Source organism: Scyliorhinus canicula, chromosome 6 (assembly GCF_902713615.1).
Source record: "Scyliorhinus canicula chromosome 6, sScyCan1.1, whole genome shotgun sequence".
NCBI classification, from domain to species: Eukaryota; Metazoa; Chordata; class Chondrichthyes; order Carcharhiniformes; family Scyliorhinidae; genus Scyliorhinus; species Scyliorhinus canicula.
The window spans coordinates 207734676-207757536 of record NC_052151.1 but is presented as its reverse complement, the minus strand read 5'-3'; the positions used below and the strand labels follow the sequence as shown (position 1 = coordinate 207757536).

General features: G+C 43.3%; 9 non-coding genes across 9 annotated transcripts; all 9 read left to right on the top strand.

The window, feature by feature from the left end:
• Window positions 1-972: 972 nt before the first annotated feature.
• On the top strand, window positions 973-1054 carry trnas-cga. Its single transcript has one exon. It is a non-coding gene; the product is annotated as a tRNA-Ser (tRNA).
• A 1902-nt stretch (window positions 1055-2956) lies between these two features.
• On the top strand, window positions 2957-3038 carry trnas-aga. The gene has a single exon. It is a non-coding gene; the product is annotated as a tRNA-Ser (tRNA).
• Window positions 3039-4940: 1902 nt separating this feature from the next.
• On the top strand, window positions 4941-5022 carry trnas-aga. Its single transcript has one exon. It is a non-coding gene; the product is annotated as a tRNA-Ser (tRNA).
• A 1903-nt stretch (window positions 5023-6925) lies between these two features.
• On the top strand, window positions 6926-7007 carry trnaf-aaa. Its single transcript has one exon. It is a non-coding gene; the product is annotated as a tRNA-Phe (tRNA).
• Window positions 7008-10582: 3575 nt separating this feature from the next.
• Window positions 10583-10664, top strand: trnas-aga. The gene has a single exon. It is a non-coding gene; the product is annotated as a tRNA-Ser (tRNA).
• Window positions 10665-12588: 1924 nt separating this feature from the next.
• On the top strand, window positions 12589-12669 carry trnas-aga. The gene has a single exon. It is a non-coding gene; the product is annotated as a tRNA-Ser (tRNA).
• Window positions 12670-18052: 5383 nt separating this feature from the next.
• trnas-aga lies at window positions 18053-18122 on the top strand. Its single transcript has one exon. It is a non-coding gene; the product is annotated as a tRNA-Ser (tRNA).
• Window positions 18123-20026: 1904 nt separating this feature from the next.
• On the top strand, window positions 20027-20108 carry trnas-aga. Its single transcript has one exon. It is a non-coding gene; the product is annotated as a tRNA-Ser (tRNA).
• Window positions 20109-22012: 1904 nt separating this feature from the next.
• Window positions 22013-22094, top strand: trnas-aga. Its single transcript has one exon. It is a non-coding gene; the product is annotated as a tRNA-Ser (tRNA).
• The last annotated feature ends 767 nt before the right edge of the window (window positions 22095-22861 follow it).

Sequence of the window (22861 nt, the reverse complement as noted above, 5' to 3'; positions counted from 1 at the left end):
GTCTCGCTGTCCGTGCTTTGGGAGGCATTGAAGGACGTAATGAGGGGGAGGACATTTCATTCAAGACAGAGGTGATTAGAGAGGCAGGGGAGGACGGGCGTCGGTTGATCGGGGAGATTATGGCGTGTGATGGAAGAGATGTGGTGCATCTGGAACCGAGGCATTGAGTGAGGAGTTGCCCGGGAAGATTGATCTTCTATCGAAAGGGAGGGTGGATCAGCAATGGAGGCGAGCATGGGTGGTTGCCTTGAATTATAGTGAGAAAGCCATTGGATTGCTCGCGGGTCAGCTCCATCGGCAGGCAGCAGCGTGGGAGATGGAAAGAGGTATTTCTGCATCTGAATGTGAAGTGGTTCGTCGATTTGGAAGAATGCTGAGAATATTATTGAGATATTTGGGCATTTCAGTTCTGAAGGGAGGGGAGTATCGGACTGATAATCGAAAATTAATGTAAAATATACTCTTTAGTTGATGCGGAATGGAAACGTTAATTCCGTTTCTCTGCCCACTGATGCTGCCAGACACGCTTAGTTTTCCCTGAAGTTTCTGTTTTTGTGTCCTGAAGCTTAATGGGTTTGCTTTAACCCAGATGTTTCTGGATCCTGACCATTATTCCAGCACTTTCAGAATCCAGCACTAACTCCAGTTTGTATTGTGATTTGTGTCGGTGCATTATCGCCCTGTCAACAAATACAGAAGAATAATGTACCGAGTCCAACAGCAAATTGCGAATATTAATCAAATCAAATGACATTTCCTAATTCAACAAAGGGATGCTATCGAAGATTTCCTATAGCAACCTTAACGGAGCTATTGTGGCATCGCGGGTTTGGATTTTGTCAGGTTGTGAATGAAAGAATATTTATTATGAACACAATAATGTTCAGAATTGGATTCTGTGTGTCTGTCTGCGACTAACTGATTAAAAATTACCCAACGGTCAATTAATTCCGTATCGGCCGCTGCGTTTGTGTAGTCGTGGCCGAGTGGTTAAGGCGATGGACTCGAAATCCATTGGGGTTTCTCCGCGCAGGTTCGAATCCTGCCGACTACGAATATTATTTTTCTCATTCAGTTTCCAGTTTCACCACTCTCCTTTGGATCGAATCGTGTCTGATGCGAAATGGTATCCCACACTTTTCAAAAAGACCAATTGTTTTTCCCCAACAGAGTGCGCTCTACTTGAATCGTCGGGACACTGTTGCACATGTTATTATTCAGTGATTGGGGATGTACACTGGGCTTTCTGAAGAAGAAGTTCGCAATGGAACATATGCTATTATTTAGTGAACGGAGATGTACAGACACCTTTCTGATTAAGAGTCATATCACGTGGCATGCGTTATTGATCAGGGAGGGGATACATAAAAGCCTGAATCTTGTGAGCAACAATTCCAACTTTCCTTTTTGTCCAGCGATTGGCAATGGAGAATGCAGGAAAGCTAGTGATTCGAAACAAACCTGTTGGACATTAACTGATGTTGCAAGACTTCTTACTGTGCTCACCGCTGACCAACACCGGCATCTCCACATCATGGCCATCTTCAAACAAAGACAATGTGAATGCTTTTCGGATATTGTATATCGCTAATTTATTGTAGATGGTTGAATAAATACTAGAAAATAAGACGGCACATGTGAAGACCAGCATCTAGAGAAATGTTACTCACTCACTCGTCAGTCAGGAATGTTGGCTGTTTCCCAAGCACGGGTTTGGGTTCGATTGCGGAGCATTGCCAATGTAACCTTGTGGCGATCAAATGAGGACTCGCAAGTCACGAACGTTGCTTTGTGGCTCTGAAGACATCCACGGGTGTAATTCAAATAACCATACTTTCAAACTCCATCAATCTCCCATTGGACTCAGATTACTTCTTTATTGTTAATAATGACTGTCCATTGTGGGTTTGATGGCACACTCGATTTTTTGCGTTAAGATGGGGAAAGTGATTGTGGAGTATGTGGAAATTAATCAAAATGGGAACGTCTCGCCGTCCGTGGTTTGGGAGGCATTGAAGGTGGTAATGAGGGGGAAGACATTTCATTCAAGACAGAGGTGATTAGAGAGGCAGGGGAGGAAGGGTGTCGGTTGATGGGGAGATTATGGCGGGCGATGGAAGAGATGTGGTGCATCTGGAACTGAGGCATTGAGTGAGCAGTTGCCCGTGAAGTTTGATCTTCTATCGAAAGGAAGGTTGGATCAGCAATGGAGGCGAGCATGGGTGGTTGCCTTGAATTATGGTGAGAAAGCCATTGGATTGCTCGCGGGTCAGCTCCATCGGCAGGCAGCAGCGTGGGAGATGGAAAGAGGTATTTCTGCACCTGAATGTGAAGTGGTTCGTCGATTTGGAAGAATGCTGAGAATATTATTGAGATATTTGGGCATTTCAGTTCTGAAGGGAGGGGAGTATCGGACTGATAATCGAAAATAAATGTAAAATATACTCTTTAGTTGATGCGGAATGGAAATGTTAATTCCGTTTCTGTCTCTATTGATGCTGCCAGACCCGCTGGGTTTCTCCTGAAGTTTCTGTTTTTGTGTCCTGAAGCTTAATGGGTTTGCTTTAACCCAGATGTTTCTGCATCCTGACCATTATTCCAGCACTTTCAGAATCCAGCACTAACTCCAGTTTGTATTGTGATTTGTGTCGGTGCATTATCGCCCTGTCAACAAATACAGAAGAATAATGTACCGAGTCCAACAGCAAATTGCGAATATTAATCAAATCAAATGACATTTCCTAATTCAACAAAGGGATGCTATCGAAGCTTTCCTATAGCAACCTTAACGGAGCTATTGTGGCATCGCGGGTTTGGATTTCGTCAGGTTGTGAATGAAAGAATATTTATTATGAACACAATAATGTTCAGAATTGGATTCTGTGTGTCTGTCTGCGACTCACTGATTAAAAATTACCCAACGGTCAATTAATTCCGTATCGGCCTCTGCATTTGTGTAGTCGTGGCCGAGTGGTTAAGGCGATGGACTAGAAGTCCATTGGGGTTTCCCCGCGCAGGTTCGAATCCTGCCGACTACGAATATTATTTTTCTCATTCAGTTTGCAGTTTCACCACTTTCCTTTGGATCGAATCGTGTCTGATGCGAAATGGTATCCCACACTTTTCAAAAAGACCAGTTGTTTTTCCCCAACAGAGTGCGCTCTATTTGAAACGTCGGGACACTGTTGCACATGTTATTATTCAGTGATTGGGGATGTACACTGGGCTTTCTGAAGAAGAATTTCACAATGGAACATATGCTATTATTTAGTGAACGGAGATTTACAGACAACTTTCTGATTAAGAGTGAGATCACGGGGCATGCGTTATTGATCAGTGAGGGGAGACGTAAAAGCCTGAATCTTGTGAGCAACATTTCCAACTTTCCCTTTTGTCCAAGGATTGGCTATGGTGAATGCAGGAAAGCTAGTTTTTCGAAACAAACCTGTTGGACTTTAACTGATGTTGCAAGACTTCTTACTGTCCTCACCGCTGTCCAACACCAGCATCTCCACATCATGGCCATCTTCAAACAAAGACAATGTGAATGCTTTTCGGATATTGTATATCGCTAATTTATTGTAGATGGTTGAATAAATACTAGAACATAAGACGGCACATGTCAAGACCAGCATCTAGAGAAATGTTCCTCACTGATTCGTCAGTCAGGAATGTTGGCTGTTTCCCAGGCGCTGGGTCCTTGTTCGATTACGGAGCATTGCCAATGTAACCTTCTGGCGATCAATTCAGGACTCCCAAGTCGCGAACGTTGCTTTGTGACTATAAAGACGTCCACGGGTGCAATTCAAATAACCATACTTTCAAACTCCATCAATCTCCCACTGAACTCAGATTTCTTCATTATTGTCAATAATGATTCACCATTCTGGGTTTGATGGCAAACCCGATTTTTTTTGTTAAGATGGGGAAAGTGATTGTGGAGTATGTGGAAATTAATCAAAATGGTACGTCTCGCCGTCCGTGATTTGGGAGGCATTGAAGGAGGTAATGAGGGGGAGGACATTTCATTCAAGACAGAGGTGATTAGAGAGGCAGGGGAGGACGGGCGTCGGTTGATCGGGGAGATTATGGCGTGTGATGGAAGAGATGTGGTGCATCTGGAACCGAGGCATTGAGTGAGGAGTTGCCCGTGAAGATTGATCTTCTATCGAAGGGGAGGGTGGATCAGCAATGGAGGCGAGCAAGGGGGGTTGGCTCTGATTATGGTGAGAAAGCCATTGGATTGCTCGCGGGTCAGCTCCATCGGAAGGCAGCAGTGTGGGAGATGGAAAGAGGTATTTCTGCATCTGAATGTGAAGTGGCTCGTAGATTTGGAAGAATGCTGAGAATATTATTGGGATATTTGGGCATTTCAGTTCTGAAGGGAGGGGAGTATCGGACTGATAATCGAAAATTAATGTAAAATATACTCTTTAGTTGATGCGGAATGGAAACATTAATTCCGTTTCTCTGCCCACTGATGCTGCCAGACACGCTTAGTTTTCCCTGAAGTTTCTGTTTTTGTGTCCTGAAGCTTAATGGGTTTGCTTTAACCCAGATGTTTCTGGATCCTGACCATTATTCCAGCACTTTCAGAATCCAGCACTAACTCCAGTTTGTATTGTGATTTGTGTCGGTGCATTATCGCCCTGTCAACAAATACAGAAGAATAATGTACCGAGTCCAACAGCAAATTGCGAATATTAATCAAATCAAATGACATTTCCTAATTCAACAAAGGCATGCTATCGAAGTTTCCTATAGCAACCTTAACGGAACTATTGTGGCATCGCGGGTTTGGATTTCGTCAGGTTGTGAATGAAAGAATATTTATTATGAACACAATAATGTTCAGAATTGGATTCTGTGTGTCTGTCTGCGTCTAACTGATTAAAAATTACCCAACGGTCAATTAATTCCGTAGCGGCCTGTGCGTTTGTGTAGTCGTGGCCGAGTGGTTAAGGTGATGGACTAGAAATCCATTGGCGTTTCTTCCCGCAGGTTCGAATTCTGCCGACTACGCATATTATTCTTCTCATTCAGTTTCCAGTGTCACCACTTTCCTTTGGATCGAATCGCATCTGATGCGAAATGTTATACCACACTTTTCAAAATGACCAGTTGTTTTTCCCAACAGAGTGCGCTCTATTTGAAACGTCGGGACTCTGTTGCACATGTTATTATTCAGTGATTGGGGATGTACACTGGGCTTTCTGAATACGAATTTCACAATGGAACATATGCTATTATTTAGTGAACGGAGATGTACAGACATCTTTCTGATTAAGAGTGAGATCACGGGACATGCGTTATTGATTAGGGAAGGGATACGTAAAAGCCTGAATATTGTGAGCAACAATTCCAACTTTCCCTTTTGTCCAGGGATTGGCTATGGTGAATGCAGGAAAGCTAGTGATTCGAAACAAACCTGTTGGACTTTAACTGATGTTGCAAGACTTCTTACTGTGCTCACCGCTGTCCAACACCAGCATCTCCACATCATGGCCATCTTCAAACAAAGACAATGTGAATACTTTTCGGATATTGTATATCGCTAATTTATTGTAGATGGTTGAATAAATACTAGAACATAAGACGGCACATGTCAAGACCAACATCTAGAGAAATGTTCCTCACTGATTCGTCAGTCAGGAATGTTGGCTGTTTCCCAGGCGCTGGGTCCTTGTTCGATTACGGAGCATTGCCAATGAAACCTTCTGGCGATTAGTTGAGGACTCGCTAGTCGCGAACGTTGCTTTGTGACTATAAAGACGTCCAAGGGGGCAATTCAAATAACCATACTTTCAAACTCCATCAATCTCCCATTGAACTCAGATTTCTTCATTATTGTCAATAATGATTCACCATTCTGGGTTTGATGGCACACCCGATTGTTTGCATTAAGATGGGGAAAATGATTGTGGAGTATGTGGAAATTAATCAAAATGGGAACGTCTCGCCGTCCGTTATTTGGGAGGCATTGAAGCAGGTAATGAGGGGTGAGGACATTTCATTCAAGACAGAGGTGATTAGAGAGGCAGGGGAGGACGGGCGTCGGTTGATCGGGGAGATTATGGCGGGTGATGGAAGAGATGTGGTGCATGTGGAACCGAGGCATTGAGTGAGGAGTTGCCCGTGAAGTTTGATCTTCTATCGAAAGGGAGGGTGGATCAGCAATAGAGGCGAGCAAGGGGGGTTGGCTGTGATTATGGTGAGAAAGCCATTGGATTGCTCGCGGGTCAGCTCCATCGGCAGGCAGCAGCGTGGGAGATGGAAAGAGGTATTTCTGCATCTGAATGTGAAGTGGTTCGTCGATTTGGAAGAAAGTTGAAAATATTATTGGGATATTTGGGCATTTCCGTTCTGAAGGGAGGGGTGTATCGGACTGATAATCGAAAATAAATGTCAAATATACTCTTTAGTTGATGCGTAATGGAAACGTTAATTCCGTTTCTATCTGTATTGGTGCTGCCAGACCTGCTGAGTTTCTCCTGAAGTTTCTGTTTTTGTGTCCTGATACTTAATGGGTTTGCTTTAACCCAGATGTTTCTGGATCCTGACCATTATTCCAGCACTTTCAGAATCCAGCACTAACTCCAGTTTGTGTTGTGATTTGTGTCGGTGCATTATCGCCCTGTCAACAAATACAGAAGAATATTGTACCGAGTCCAACAGCAAGTTGCGAATATTAATCAAATCAAATGACATTTCCTAATTCAACAAAGGGATGCTATCGAAGTTTTCCTATAGCAACCTTAACGGAACTATTATGGCATCGCGGGTTTAGATTTCGTCAGGTTGTGAATGAAAGAATATTTATTATGAACACAATAATGTTCAGAATTGGATTCTGTGTGTCTGTCTGCGACTTACTGATTAAAAATTACCCAACGGTCAATTAATTCGTATCGGCCTCTGCGTTTGTGTTGTTGTGGCCGAGTGGTTAAGGTGATGGATTAAAAATCCATTGGCGTTTCCCCCCGCAGGTTCAAATCCTGCCGACGACGAATATTATTTTTCTCATTCAGTTTCCAGTTTCACCACGTTCCTTTGGATCGAATCGTGCGAGATCCGAAATGGTATCCCACACTTTTCAAAAAGACCAGTTGTTTTTCCCAACAGAGTGCGCTCTATTTGAAACGTCGGGACACTGTTGCACATGTTATTATTCAGTGATTGGGGAAGTACACTGGGCTCTCGGAATAAGAATTTCACAATGGAACATATGCTATTATTTAGTGAACGGAGTTGTACAGACACCTTTCTGATTAAGAGTCAGATCACGGGGCATGCGTTATTGATCAGGGAGGGGATACGTAAAAGCCTGAATCTTGTGACCAACAATTCCAACTTTCCTTTTTGTCCAGCGATTGGCTATGGTGAATGCAGGAAAGCTAGTGATTCGAAACAAACCTGTTGGACTTTAACTGATGTTGCAATACTTCTTACTGTGCTCACCGTTGTCCAACACTGGCATCTCCACATCATGGCCATCTTCAAACAAAGACAATGTGAATGCTTTTCGGATATTGTATATCGCTAATTTATTGTAGATGGTTGAATAAATACTAGAAAATAAGATGGCACATGTCAAGACCAGCATCTAGAGAAATGTTACTCACTCACTCGTCAGTCAGGAATGTTGGCTGTTTCCCAAGCACGTGTTTTTGAAAACTCTCTACTCTTCTTAGAATTCCCCCTGTACCAAAAAGGTCCAATATTCTAAATGGTGAACAGGGATTCTCACTCCCTGACTCCGATGCAGGCTTCGGTGGGTGCCATTCAGGTCAAACTATATTTTCCAGTTATCCCCCAGTCGAACCCATACCTTCACCGAAGATTTTATCTACTTACCACTTAGTAGCATCGATGTCCTGGGTCCTGCATTGCTAAGTAAGTAACGCAGACTTTCAGGAATAAACCACTTTTTCAGGTTAAGTTAAGTTATTTTATTATTATATTTTTTCTTTTAAAAGCTGCAAACACATTCTTTACAGAAAGGTAAAAAGCTCTTGCTTCTGGATCCTTCCTGTTGGTTGAAGGGACCTTCAGGCCCACCTTGACACTCAATCTTCTTTAAATTCTTGTCATTTTGGGATGTATTCGCTGGTTAGCTCTGTTGCTGTTTCTTGTTGATCCATGTACTGAGCTATAAGAGGTAACTCTGATAGCTATTTCTAAGCTGACTCTGACTCCTGTTTAAATTCTAGTCTTCCTTAGATGTATAACTGTTTAAACTCGGCTGCTTGCCTTGTCTTTCCCATGACCGAGCTCTCTCTCTCTCTCTCTCTCTCTCTCTCTGAGTTCTCCTCCCCTTCTCTCCTGTTGCTGTTTCTCTGTGCTCTGTCCTTGTTGCTGCTGCTCCCTGGGTTTATATTCTCTTTCTAACAATTATTAAGTTTTTAGAGCCTTATTGTAGATTAACTTATTTCCCTTTGCTTGTTAAAAAGTATCTTTGATGTAAACATTTGAATACGACTAATTATTCATTTTGGGCATAACGACACCTCAGATCTGATTACATTATCCTTTGTGATGTTCAAAGTTCCTTTGGTCTTGATAGGTGTTACTTCCACTTCTGTGCTTTCGCATCACTTAATTTTCCAATTGTCGTCAGCTCATAACTGTGCCTTTGATTTTGACTTGAAATTGTATCTCCGGTAGGCAGCTCGTCTCCAATTTTCTTTTAATTGACTTTTTAAATTGACTTTACTCAATCATTTTTACCAATTAAGGGGCAATTTAGAGTGGTCAATCTACCTACCCTGCACATCTTTGGGTTGTGGGGGTGAAACCCACGCAGACATGGGGAGAATGTGCAAACTCCACACGGACAGTGACCCAGTGCCGGGATTCGAACCCAGGTCCTCAGCGCCGTGAGGCTGCAGGGCTAACCCACTGCGCCACCGTGCTGCCTTTCTTTTAATTGACTTGATGTTCGTAGAATTTTACACTTTAGAATTGACACCAAATTCGACTGAGCATCTTCCACCCTTTCCAGCTGTTTACTAAGAGTTAATTTCAATTAAGGTGTGAGACTTTGCTTTGAGCTGTATGCTAAAATTTAACTTGGTTATGACTTGAAAGACCTGCCTGCTTTAAACATTCGTCAATTGAAACTCTCATCCATGCCTTTACACATACTTCCTGAGATAGTTACATTCCATGAAGGTGTGAGCCATTGTTTCAGATTACCACATGAAACCTGCGTGTTTGATAAGCCTGCTTGTGAGCAAGAATCTGCATTTTACAATCCTGCTCTTTGCAGCTGCTATTAACCTTTTGTGGGATCTTTCCCTGTATCCTCTCAGACCAGATATTGCCAGACTTCCATGTTTCAAATGACACATTTTTCTGTATTTTCAAGAACACACGGGTTTGGGTTCGATTACGGAGCATTGCCAATGTAACCTTATGGCGATCAAATGAGGACTCGCAAGTCGCAAACGTTGCTTTGTGACTCTAAAGACGTCCACGGGAGGATTTCAAATAACCATAATTTCAAACTCCATCAATCTTACATTGAAATCAGGTTTCCTCTTTATTGTTAACATGACTGACCATTGTAGATTTGATGACACACCGGATTTTTTGCGTTAAGATGGGGAAATTTATTGAGGATTATGTGGAAATTAACTAAAATGGGAGCTTCCCGCCGTCCGTGGTTTGGGAAGCATTGAAGGCGGTAGTGAGGTGGGAGGTCATTTCATTGAAGAAAGAGGTGATTAGAGAGGCGCGGGAGGAAGGACAGCGGTTGGTCGGGGAGAGTTTGGCGGGTGATGGAATGAGGAGGAAGGAGCTGAAGGTGAAGTTTGATCTTCTATCCAAAGGCAGGCTGGTTCAGCAATGAGGCGCGAAAGGGGGGTTGGCTGTGAGTATGGTGAGAAAGCCATTGGAGTGCTCTCGGATCAGCTCCATCGGCAGTCAGCAACATGGGAGTTGGAAAGAGGTATTTCTGCATCTGATTGTGAAGTGGTTCGTCGATTTGGAAGAATATTGAGAATATTTTGGAGATATTTGGGCATTTCGTTTCTGAAGGGAGGGCAGTATCGGACTGATAATCGAAAATGAATGTAAAATATACTTTTTAGTTGAAGCGGAATGGAAACGTTAATCCCGTTTCTATCTATATTGATGCTGCCAGACCCGCTGAGTTTCCCCTGAAGTTTCTGTTTTTGTGTCCTGAAGCTTAATGGGTTTGTTTTAACCCAGATGTTTCTGGATCCTGACCATTAATCCAGCACTTTAAGAATCCAGCACTAACTCCAGTTTGTATTGTGATTTGTGTCGGTGCATTATCGCCCTGTCAACAAATACAGAAGAATAATGTACCGAGTCCAACAGCAAATTGCGAATTTTAATCAAATCAAATGACATTTCCTAATTCAACAAAGGGATGCTATCGAAGCTTTCCTATAGCAACCTTAACGGAGCTTTTGTGCCATCGCGGGTTTGGATTTCGTCAAGAATATTTATTATGAACACAATAATGTTCAGAATTGGATTCTGTGTGTCTGTCTGGGACTAACTGATTAAAAATTACCTTCCGGTCAATTGATTCCGTAGGGGCCTCTGCATTTGTGTAGTCGTGGCCGAGTGGTTAAGGTGATGGACTAGAAATCCATTGGGGTTTCCCCGCGCAGGTTCGAATCCTGCCGACTACGAATTTACTTTTTCTCATTCAGTTTCAAGTTTCACCACGTTCCTTTGGATCGAATCGTGTCTGATGCGAAATGGTATCCCACACTTTTCAGAATGACGAGTTATTTTTCAAAAACAGAGTGCGCTCTATTTGAAAAGTCGGAACACGGTTGCACATGTGTTATTAATCAGTGATTTGGGGAAGTACACAGGGCTTTCTGAATAAGAATTTAACAACGGAATACATGCTATTATTTAATGAACGGAGATGTACAGACACCTCTCTGATTAAGAGTGAGATCACGGGGCATGCGTTATTGATCAGGGAGGGGACACGTAAAAGCCTGAATCTTGTGAGCAACAATTCCAACTTTCGTTTTTGTCCAGGGATTGGCTATGGTGAATGCAGGAAAGCTAGTGATTCGAAACAAACATGTTGGACTTTAACTGATGTTGCAAGACTTTTTACTGTGCTCACCGCTGTCCAACACCAGCATCTTCACATCATGGACGTCTTCAAACAAAGACAAGGTGAAAACGTTTCGGATATTGTATATCGCTAATTTTTTGCAGATGGTTGAATAAATACTAGAAACTAAAGGGAACAAGTCAAGACCAGCAACTAGAGAAATGTTTCTCATTCATTCGTCAGTCAGGAATTTCAGTTTCCCAAGCGATGTATCCGTGTTCGATTACAGGACATTGCCAATGTAACGTTATGGTGATCAAATGAGGACTCCCAAGTCGCGAAAGTTGCTTTGTGACTCTAAAGACGTCCACATGTGGAATTTAAACAACCATACTTTCAAACTCCATCTATCTCCCATTGAACTCAGGTTTCTTCTTTATTGTTAATAATGAATGGCCATTGTGGGTTTGATGGCACATCCGATTTTTTGCATTAAGATGGGGATAGTGATTGAGGGGTACGTGTAAATTAACCGAAATGGGAACGTCTCGCCGTCCGTGGTTTGGGAGGCATTGAAGGCGGTAGTGAGGGAGGGGGTCATTTCATTCAAGGCAGAGGTGATTAGAGATGCGCGGGAGGGAGGACAGCGGTTGATCGGGGAGAATTTGGCGGGCGATGGAATATATGTGGTGCATCCGGGACATTTAAAGAGGTTGAAGGAGCTGCTGGTGAAGTTTGATCTTCAATCGAAAGGGAGGGCGGTTCAGCAATGGAGGCGCGCAAGGTTGGGGGGTGGGGGGGTGGGAGGGGGGTGGGGTTGGCTATGAGTATGGTGAGAAAGCCATTGGATTGCTGGCGGGTCAGCTACATCTGCAGGCAGCAGCTTAGAAGGTGGGAAGAGGTATTTCTGCATCTGAATATGAAGTGGTTCGTGGATGTGGAAGAATGTTCAGAATAGTTTGGGGATATTTGGGCATTTCGGTTCTGAAGGGAGGGAGAATCGGACTGATAATCGAAAATAAATGTCAAATACTCTCTTTAGTTGATGCGGAATGGAAACGTTAATTCCGTTTCTCTGTCCACTGATGCTGTCAGACACACTGAGTTTTCCCTGAAGTTTCAGTTTTTGTGTCCTGAAGCTTAATGGGTTTACTTTAACCCAGATGTTTCTGGACCCTGAGCATAATTGCAGCATTTTCAGCACTAACTCCAGTTTGAATTGAGATTTGTGTCGGTGCATTATCGCCCTGTCAACAAATACAGAAGTAAAATGTACGGAGCCCAACAGCAAATTGCGAATATTAATCAAATCAAATAACGTTTCATAATTCAAGAAAGGGATGCTATCAAAGCTTTCCTATAGCAACCTTAACGGAGCTATTGCGGCATCGCGGGTTTGGATTTCGTCAGGTTTGAATGAAAGAATATTCATTATGAACACAGTAATGTTCAGAATTGGATTTTGTGTGTCTGTCTGCGACGAACTGATTAAAAATTACTTTCCCGTCAAATGACACCGAAGCAGCACATAGGTTCGTGTAGTCGTGGCCGAGTGGTTAAGGCGATGGGCTAGAAATCCTTTGGGGTCTCCCGCGCAAGTTCGAATCCTGCCGACTACGAATATACTTTTTCTCATTCAGTTTCAAGTTTCACCACGTTTCTTTGGAACGAATCGTGTCTGATGCGAAATGGTATCCCACACTTTTCAAAAAGAAGAGTTCATTTTCCCAACGGAGTGCGCTCTATTTGAAAAGTCAGAACACTTGCATTGCACATGTTATTATTCAGTGATTGGGGAAGTACACAGGGCTTTCTGAATAAGAATTTAACAACAGAACACATGCTATTATTTCGTGAACGGAGATGTACAGACACATTTCTGATTAACATTGAGATCATGGGGAATGCGTTATTGATTAGGGAGGGGAGAAGTAAAACCCTGAATCTTGTGAGCAACAATTCCAATTTCCCTTTTTTCCAGGGATTGGCTAGGGTGAATGCAGGAAAGCTTGTGATTCGAAACAAACCTGTTGGACTTTAACTGGTGTTGCAAGACTTCTGACTGTGCTCACCGGTATCCAACACCGGCATCTCCACATCAAGGCCATCTTTAAACTAAGACAATGTGAATGCTTTTTGGATATTGTATATCGCTAATTTATTGTAGATGGTTGAATAAATACTAGAAACTAAGAGGGAACAAGTCAAGACCAGCATCTAGAGAAATGTTTCTCACTCGCTCGTCAGTCAGGAATGTTGGCTGTTTCCCAAGGCTCGATCACTTCAGCTGTATTCATGTCAGCTGGTGGTGTAAGTCCACTATGAGCGTTATGGACTTCTGGGAGCCGGATCAGGTACTGGGACACAGGTTCATAGTCACGCTGCTTACATATGGCAATTTTTGGCATATCCATTCTAACCGGAAAGGCAGTTTGACAGGTGTCCACCAGACCTGTAACAAAGGCTTTATAAGGCACATTATCTGCATGGTCTGGTTGAACTTGGCGAGCTCGTAGATTATCATCTGGCCAATTGTGTCGGATCTCGGAGATGTCTGCGTTCAATTTCCTCCCCAATAATCGCCGCATCTCATGAGACATGGGGCGAAACTCGAGGCAGAACTTGCGTACCTCGCCTGCAAATTTCTGGCCTTCCGCTTCTCTGGGATCTGGGAGTTGTTCATAGGCACATTCAATGTCTTTCATTGTCCACGATCTGTGGACAAGTATCGGTTGTCCTTCCGTCCCGCCACGTCTATCATTGGAGCATTGAGGACACTGCCGAGACATTTACTGTGTCCTTCCCTTTCTCCGTCGCCTTTGAGATAATTAAACGGTTCTGGTGCATCTGGAAGGGCAGATTTAGGTCTGCACGACCCCTTACTCCGGGGATGGTGAGCTACTGGGGAGTCAGATGTAGTCATGGTACTGATATCTGAGTAAAGGGGGTGACGGTCAGCTCTTGACGGTAAAGATCCCATGGACGTGTCAGGCGCTCCCCGAGGGGGTTCACTATATGGTGGAGGGCTCCGTGGCGGCTGTGGGCCTGGGTTCGTGGGGGCCACTTGAGGAGAAGCCGTTGGGCGCGTGAGGTAGCCATCCAGGTCGGGATCATCCGGAATGGGGTGACCTGAAATAGACTTAACACACTGAAGAGAGTTGGTTTTATTTGCAGTTTCTTTGGGTTTCGCCTGTGATCGTCTATTTCTTATTTCTGCCTCTGTTTTCCACAGACCATAAGCCGCCCAATTTATTGGTTCTCTTTTACTTTTGCTTTTCTTTCCACATTCTTTTGCCCTCTGTTCTAACTGAGTTTTTAATAATTCCAATTGTCTTACACTAAAATTTCCTCATTCAGGAAACCACACTCCTTCACCCACATTTTAACTTGACTCGCCGAGTCTTGTCCATAATTAGTAACCATGTATCGTATATTAGGGCTATTTAAACTTGCAGCATTTGTTTGTTTTTTCCATTGCTATTCCCCATGACTGGTCTCTTACTTGTGGCCCAGACTCACAGTGACCTTATCCCTTGTGACTGGATTTTCCTCCGGAGGCTCCCGCACGTAAGCGCGTCCGCTTAGGTGGTTTGATTTTCATAAACCAGCAAACCAATACCTATCGTTTAGGTATTTTTACAGGTCCAACCTGTTTGATAGATCCAAGTCTAAATCCACCCGTCACTGTGAGACTGTTCACCACTGTCTATAATTAATAATAGAGCAATTCCTTACTATAGATTTCAGTCCGGATCCCGGTGCTGCGGTGACACGGTAATTCCTGGTCCTCTCACGCTGATGGCCAATTGAAGCGTATGAGATGAGGTGAAAAGCCCTCAAGGCGTAAGCGCTAATGCCTCCCCGGAATCTCCCGGTGTCTATCTCAAGCACGGGGTCCCATCCTCGTCGCCAAGAACTGTGGTGGGAAAAAGGAAAACTCAGAAACAAACAGTCATGAATAAGAGCGTGTTAGTTTATTTGTTAACTCTGCAGAGGACACCTTCCTCTTTCTACAGGAAAGAGAGGAAAGCGCGCCGAGTGCCGCAACCTTCAGTCTTTATACATACAAAAGATACTATAATTTCTCCATTCCATATAAGGAGTTGTTTTTCTCCTGGCTTTACTATCTCGACCTTCAGACAGCTGGCATGTCAGTTTTGCTCTCTCTCTCTCTAACCTTGGACACACACACACACACACACAAACGCCTGCAGCTTTAGTTAATCACACTATTAAGCAGTTATTCAATAATAAGTATTAACATTGTCCATTACACGTGCGAGGTGGATTGGCTATGAGTATGGTGAGAAAGCCATTGAATTGCTGGTGGGTCAGCTACATTGCAGGCAGCAGCGTGGAATGTGGGAAGAGGTATTTCTGCATCTGAATGTGAAGTGGTTCGTGGATTTGGAAGAATGTTCAGAATGTTTTGAGGGATATTTGGGCATATAGGTTCTGAAGGAAGGGGCGTATCGGACTGATAATCGAAAATAAATGTAAAATACTATCTTTAGTTGATGCGGAATGGTAACGTTAATTCCGTTTCTCTGTCCACTGATGCTGTCAAACTCGCTGTGTTTTGCCTGAAGTTTCTGGTTATGTGTCCTGAAGATTAATGGGGTTGCTTTAACCCAGATGTTTCTGGACCCTGAGCATAATTGCAGCATTTTCAGAATCCAGCAACAACTCCAGGTGGTATTGTGAATTGTGTCGGTGCATTATCGCCCTGTCAACAAATACAGAAAGAAAATGTACTGTGTTCAACAGCAAATTGCGACTTTTAATCAAATCAAATGAGATTTCCTAATTTAACAAAGGGATGCTATCAAAGCTTTCCTACAGCAACCTGAATGGAGCTATTTTGTGATCACGAGTTTGGATTTCGTCAGGTTGTGAATGAAAGGATATTTATTATGAACACAATAATGTTCAGAATTGGATTCTGTGTGTCTGTCTGCGACTAACTGATTAAAAATTACCCAACTGTCAATTAATTCCGTAGCGGCCTCTGCGTCTGTGTAGTCGTGGCCGAGTGGTTAAGGCGATGAACTAGATATCCATTGGGGTTTCCCCGCTCAGTTTAGAATCCTGCCGACGACGAATATCATTTTTCTCATTAAGTTTCAAGTTTCACCACGTTCCTTTGGATCGAATCTTGTCTGATGCGAAATGGTAACCCACACTTTTCAAAAAGACCAGTTGTTTTTCCCAACAGAGTGCGCTCTATTTGAAACGTCTGGACACTGTTGCACATGTTATTATTCAGTGATTGGGGATGTGCACTGGGCTTTCTGAATAAGAATTTCACAATGGAACATATGCTATTATTTAGTGAACGGAGATGTACAGACACCTTTCTGGTTAAGAGTGAGATCACGGGGCATGCGTTATTGATCAGGGAGGGGATACGTAAAAGCGTGAACCTTGTGAGCAACAATTCCAACATTTCTATTTGTCCAGCGATTGGCTATGAAGAATGCAGGAAAGCTAGTGATTCGAAACAAACCTGTTGGACTTTAACTGATGTTGCAAGACTTCTTACTGTGCTCACCGCTGTCCAACACCGACATCTCCACATCATGGCCATCTTCAAACAAAGACAATGTGAATGCTTTTCGGATATTGTATATCGCAAATTTATTGTAGCTGGTTGAATAAATACTAGAAAATAAGACGGCTCATGTCAAGACCAGCATCGAAGGGAAATGTTCCTCACTCACTCGTCAGTCAGGAATGTTGGCTGTTTCCCAAGCACCGGATGGGTTCGATTACGGAGCATTGCCAATGTAACCTTATGGCGATCAAATGAGGATTCGCACGTCGCGAACGTTGCTTTGTGACTCTAAAGTCATCCACGGGTGTAATTCAAATAGCCATACTTTCAAATTCCATCAATCTCCCATTGAACTCAGATTTCATCTTTATTGTTAATAATGATTGACCATTGTGGGCTTGATGGCGCACCCGATTTTTTGCATTAAGATGGGGAAAGTGATTGTGGAGTATGTGGAAATTAATCAAAATGGGAACGTCTCGCCGTCCGTGATTTGGGAGGCATTGAAGGAGGTAATGAGGGGGAGGACATTTCATTCAAGACAGAGGTGATTAGAGAGGCAGGGGAGGACGGGCGTCGGTTGACCGGGGAGATTATGGCGGGTGATGGAAGAGATGTGGTGCATCTGGAACCGAGACATTGAGTGAGGAGTTGCCCGTGAAGATTGATCTTCTATCGAAAGGGAGGGTGGATCAGCAATGGAGGCGAGCAAGGGGGGTTGGCTCTGATTATGGTGAGAAAGCCATTGGATTGCTCGCGGGTCAGCTCCATCGGCAGGCAGCAGCGTGGGAGATGGAAAGAGGTATTTCTGCATCTGAATGTGAAGTGGTTCGTAGATTTGGAAGAATGCTGAGAATATTATTGGGATATTTGGGCATTTCAGTTCTGAAGGGAGGGGAGTATCGGACTGATAATCGAAAATTAATGTAAAATATACTCTTTAGTTGATGCGGAATGGAAACGTTAATTCCGTTTCTCTGCCCACTGATGCTGCCAGACACGTTTAGTTTTCCCTGAAGTTTCTGTTTTTGTGTCCTCAAGCTTAATGGGTTTGCTTTAACCCAGATGTTTCTGGATCCTGACCATTATTCCAGCACTTTCAGAATCCAGCACTAACTCCAGTTTGTATTGTGATTTGTGTCGGTGCATTATCGCCCTGTCAACAAATACAGAAGAATAATGTACCGAGTCCAACAGCAAATTGCGAATATTAATCAAATCAAATGACATTTTCTAATTCAACAAAGGGATGCAATCGAAGCTTTCCTATAGCAACCTTAACGGAGCTATTGTGGCATCGCGGGTTTGGATTTCGTCAGGTTGTGAATGAAAGAATATTTATTATGAACACAATAATGTTCAGAATTGGATACTGTGTGTCTGTCTGCGACTAACTGATTAAAAATTACCCAATGGTCAATTAATTCCGTATCGGCCACTGCGTTTGTGTAGTCGTGGCCGAGTGGTTAAGGCGATGGACTAGAAATCCCCGCGCAGGTTCGAATCCTGCCGACTACGAATATCATTTTTCTCATTCAGTTTCCAGTTTCACCACTTTCCTTTGGATCGAATCGTGTCTGATGCGAAATGGTATCCCACACTTTTCAAAAAGACCAGTTGTTTTTCCCCAACAGAGTGCGCTCTATTTGAAACGTCGGGACACTGTTGCACATGTTATTATTCAGTGATTGGGGATGTACACTGGGCTTTCTGAAGAAGAATTTCACAATGGAACATATGCTGTTATTTAGTGAACGGAGATTTACAGACAACTTTCTGATTAAGAGTGAGATCACGGGGCATGCGTTATTGATCAGTGAGGGGAGACGTAAAAGCCTGAATCTTGTGAGCAACAATTCCAACTTTCCCTTTTGTCCAGGGATTGGCTATGGTGAATGCAGGAAAGCTAGTGATTCGAAACAAACCTGTTGGACTTTAACTGATGTTGCAAGACTTCTTACTGTGCTCACCGCTGTCCAACACCAGCATCTTCACATCATGGCCATCTTCAAACAAAGACAATGTGAATGCTTTTCGGATATTGTATATCGCTAATTTATTGTAGATGGTTGAATAAATACTAGAACATAAGACGGCACATGTCAAGACCAGCATCTCGAGAAATGTTCCTCACTGATTCGTAAGTCAGGAATGTTGGCTGTTTCCCAGGCGCTGGGTCCTTGTTCGATTACGGAGCATTGCCAATGTAACCTTCTGGCGATCAATTGAGGACTCCCAAGACGCGAACGTTGCTTTGTGACTATAAAGACGTCCACGGGTGCAATTCAAATAACCATACTTTCAAACTCCATCAATCTCCCACTGAACTCAGATTTCTTCTTTATTGTTAATAATGATTCACCATTCAGGGTTTGATGGCACACCCGATTTTTTTTGTTAAGATGGGGAAAGTGATTGTGGAGTATGTGGAAATTAATCAAAATGGGAACGTCTCGCTGTCCGTGCTTTGGGAGGCATTGAAAGAGGTAATGAGGGGGAGGACATTTCATTCAAGACAGAGGTGATTAGAGAGGCAGGGGAGGACGGGCGTCGGTTGATCGGGGAGATTATGGCGTGTGATGGAAGAGATGTGGTGCATCTGGAACCGAGGCATTGAGTGAGGCGTTGCCCGTGAAGATTGATCTTCTATCGAAAGGGAGGGTGGATCAGCAATGGAGGCGAGCAAGGGGGGTTGGCTCTGATTATGGTGAGAAAGCCATTGGATTGCTCGCGGGTCAGCTCCATCGGCAGGCAGCAGCGTGGGAGATGGAAAGAGGTATTTCTGCATCTGAATGTGAAATGGCTCGTAGATTTGGAAGAATGCTGAGAATATTATTGGGATATTTGGGCATTTCAGTTCTGAAGGGAGGGGAGTATCGGACTGATAATCGAAAATTAATGTAAAATATACTCTTTAGTTGATGCGGAATGGAAACGTTAATTCCGTTTCTCTGCCCACTGATGCTGCCAGACACGCTTAGTTTTCCCTGAAGTTTCTGTTTTTGTGTCCTGAAGCTTAATGGGTTTGCTTTAACCCAGATGTTTCTGGATCCTGACCATTATTCCAGCACTTTCAGAATCCAGCACTAACTCCAGTTTGTATTGTGATTTGTGTCGGTGCATTATCGCCCTGTCAACAAATACAGAAGAATAATGTACCGAGTCCAACAGCAAATTGCGAATATTAATCAAATCAAATGACATTTCCTAATTCAACAAAGGGATGCTATCGAAGCTTTCCTATAGCAACCTTAACGGAGCTATTGTGGCATCGCGGGTTTGGATTTCGTCAGGTTGTGAATGAAAGAATATTTATTATGAACACAATAATGTTCAGAATTGGATTCTGTGTGTCTGTCTGCGACTAACTGATTAAAAATTACCCAACGGTCAATTAATTCCGTACCGGCCTCTGCGTTTGTGTAGTCGTGGCCGAGTGGTTAAGGCGATGGACTAGAAATCCATTGGGGTTTCTCCGCGCAGGTTCGAATCCTGCCGACTACGAATATCATTTTTCTCATTCAGTTTGCAGTTTCACCACTTTCCTTTGGAACGAATCGTGTCTGATGCGAAATGGTATCCCACACTTTTCAAAAAGACCAGTTGTTTTTCCCCAACAGAGTGCGCTCTATTTGAAACGTCGGGACACTGTTGCACATGTTATTATTCAGTGATTGGGGATGTACACTGGGCTTTCTGAAGAAGAATTTCACAATGGAACATATGCTATTATTTAGTGAACGGAGATGTACAGACAACTTTCTGATTAAGAGTGAGATCACGGGGCATGCGTTATTGATCAGTGAGGGGAGACGTAAAAGCCTGAATGTTGTGAGCAACAATTCCAACTTTCCCTTTTGCCCAGGGATTGGCTATGGTGTGTGCAGGAAAGCTAGTGATTCGAAACAAACCTGTTGGACTTTAACTGATGTTGCAAGACTTCTTACTGTGCTCACCGCTGTCCAACACCAGCATCTTCACATCATGGCCATCTTCAAACAAAGACAATGTGAATACTTTTCGGATATTGTATATCGCTAACTTATTGTAGATGGTTGAATAAATACTAGAACATAAGACGGCACATGTCAAGACCAGCATCTAGAGAAATGTTCCTCACTGATTCGTAAGTCAGGAATGTTGGCTGTTTCCCAGGCGCTGGGTCCTTGTTCGATTACGGAGCATTGCCAATGTAACCTTCTGGCGATCAATTGAGGACTCCCAAGTCGCGAACGTTGCTTTGTGACTATAAAGACGTCCACGGGTGCAATTCAAATAACCATACTTTCAAACTCCATCAATCTCCCACTGAACTCAGATTTCTTCTATATTGTTAATAATGATTGACCATTCAGGGTTTGATGGCACACCCGATTTTTTTTGTTAAGATGGGGAAAGTGATTGTGGAGTATGTGGAAATTAATCAAAATGGGAACGTCTCGCCGTCCGTGATTTGGGAGGCATTGAAGGAGGTAATGAGGGGGAGGACATTTCATTCAAGACAGAGGTGATTAGAGAGGCAGGGGAGGACGGGCGTCGGTTGATCGGGGAGATTATGGCGGGTGATGGAAGAGATGTGGTGCATCTGGAACCGAGGCATTGAGTGAGGAGTTGCCCGTGAAGATTGATCTTCTATCGAAAGGGAGGGTGGATCAGCAATGGAGGCGAGCAAGGGGGGTTGGCTCTGATTATGGTGAGAAAGCCATTGGATTGCTCGCGGGTCAGCTCCATTGGCAGGCAGCAGCGTGGGAGATGGAAAGAGGTATTTCTGCATCTGAATGTGAAGTGGTTCGTCGATTTGGAAGAATGCTGAGAATATTATTGAGATATTTGGGCATTTCAGTTCTGAAGGGAGGGGAGTATCGGACTGATAATCGAAAATAAATGTAAAATATACTCTTTATTTGATGCGGAATGGAAACGTTAATTCCGTTTCTGTCTCTATTGATGCTGCCAGACCCGCTGAGTTTCTCCTGAAGTTTCTGTTTTTGTGTCCTGAAGCTTAATGGGTTTGCTTTAACCCAGATGTTTCTGTATCCTGACCATTATTCCAGCACTTTCAGAATCCAGCACTAACTCCAGTTTGTATTGTGATTTGTGTCGGTGCATTATCGCCCTGTCAACAAATTCAGAAGAATAATGTACCGAGTCCAACAGCAAATTGCGAATATTAATCAAATCAAATGACATTTCCTAATTCAACAAAGGGATGCTATCGAAGCTTTCCTATAGCAACCTTAACGGAGCTATTGTGGCATCGCGGGTTTGGATTTCGTCAGGTTGTGAATGAAAGAATATTTATTATGAACACAATAATGTTCAGAATTGGATTCTGTGTGTCTGTCTGCGACTAACTGATTAAAAATTACCCAACGGTCAATTAATTCCGTATCGGCCTCAGAATTTGTGTAGTCGTGGCCGGGTGGTTAAGGCGATGGACTAGAAATCCATTAGGGTTTGCCCGCGCAGGTTCGAATCCTGCCGACTACGAATATTATTTTTCTCATTCAGTTTGCAGTTTCACCACTTTCCTTTGGATCGAATCGTGTCTGATGCGAAATGGTATCCCACACTTTTCAAAAAGACCAGTTGTTTTTCCCCAACAGAGTGCGCTCTATTTGAAACGTCGGGACACTGTTGCACATGTTATTATTCAGTGATTGGGGATGTACACTGGGCTTTCTGAAGAAGAATTTCACAATGGAACATATGCTATTATTTAGTGAACGGAGATTTACAGACAACTTTCTGATTAAGAGTGAGATCACGGGGCATGCGTTATTGATCAGTGAGGGGAGACGTAAAAGCCTGAATCTTGTGAGCAACATTCCAACTTTCCCTTTTGTCCAGGGATTGGCTATGGTGAATGCAGGAAAGCTAGTGATTCGAAACAAACCTGTTGGACTTTAACTGATGTTGCAAGACTTCTTACTGTGCTCACCGCTGTCCAACATCAGCATCTTCACATCATGGCCATCTTCAAACAAAGACAATGTGAATGCTTTTCGGATATTGTATATCGCTAATTTATTGTAGATGGTTGAATAAATACTAGAACATAAGACGGCACATGTCAAGACCAGCATCTAGAGAAATGTTCCTCACTGATTCGTAAGTCAGGAATGTTGGCTGTTTCCCAGGCGCTGGGTCCTTGTTCGATTACGGAGCATTGCCAATGTAACCTTCTGGCGATCAATTGAGGACTCCCAAGTCGCGAACGTTGCTTTGTGACTATAAAGACGTCCACGGGTGCAATT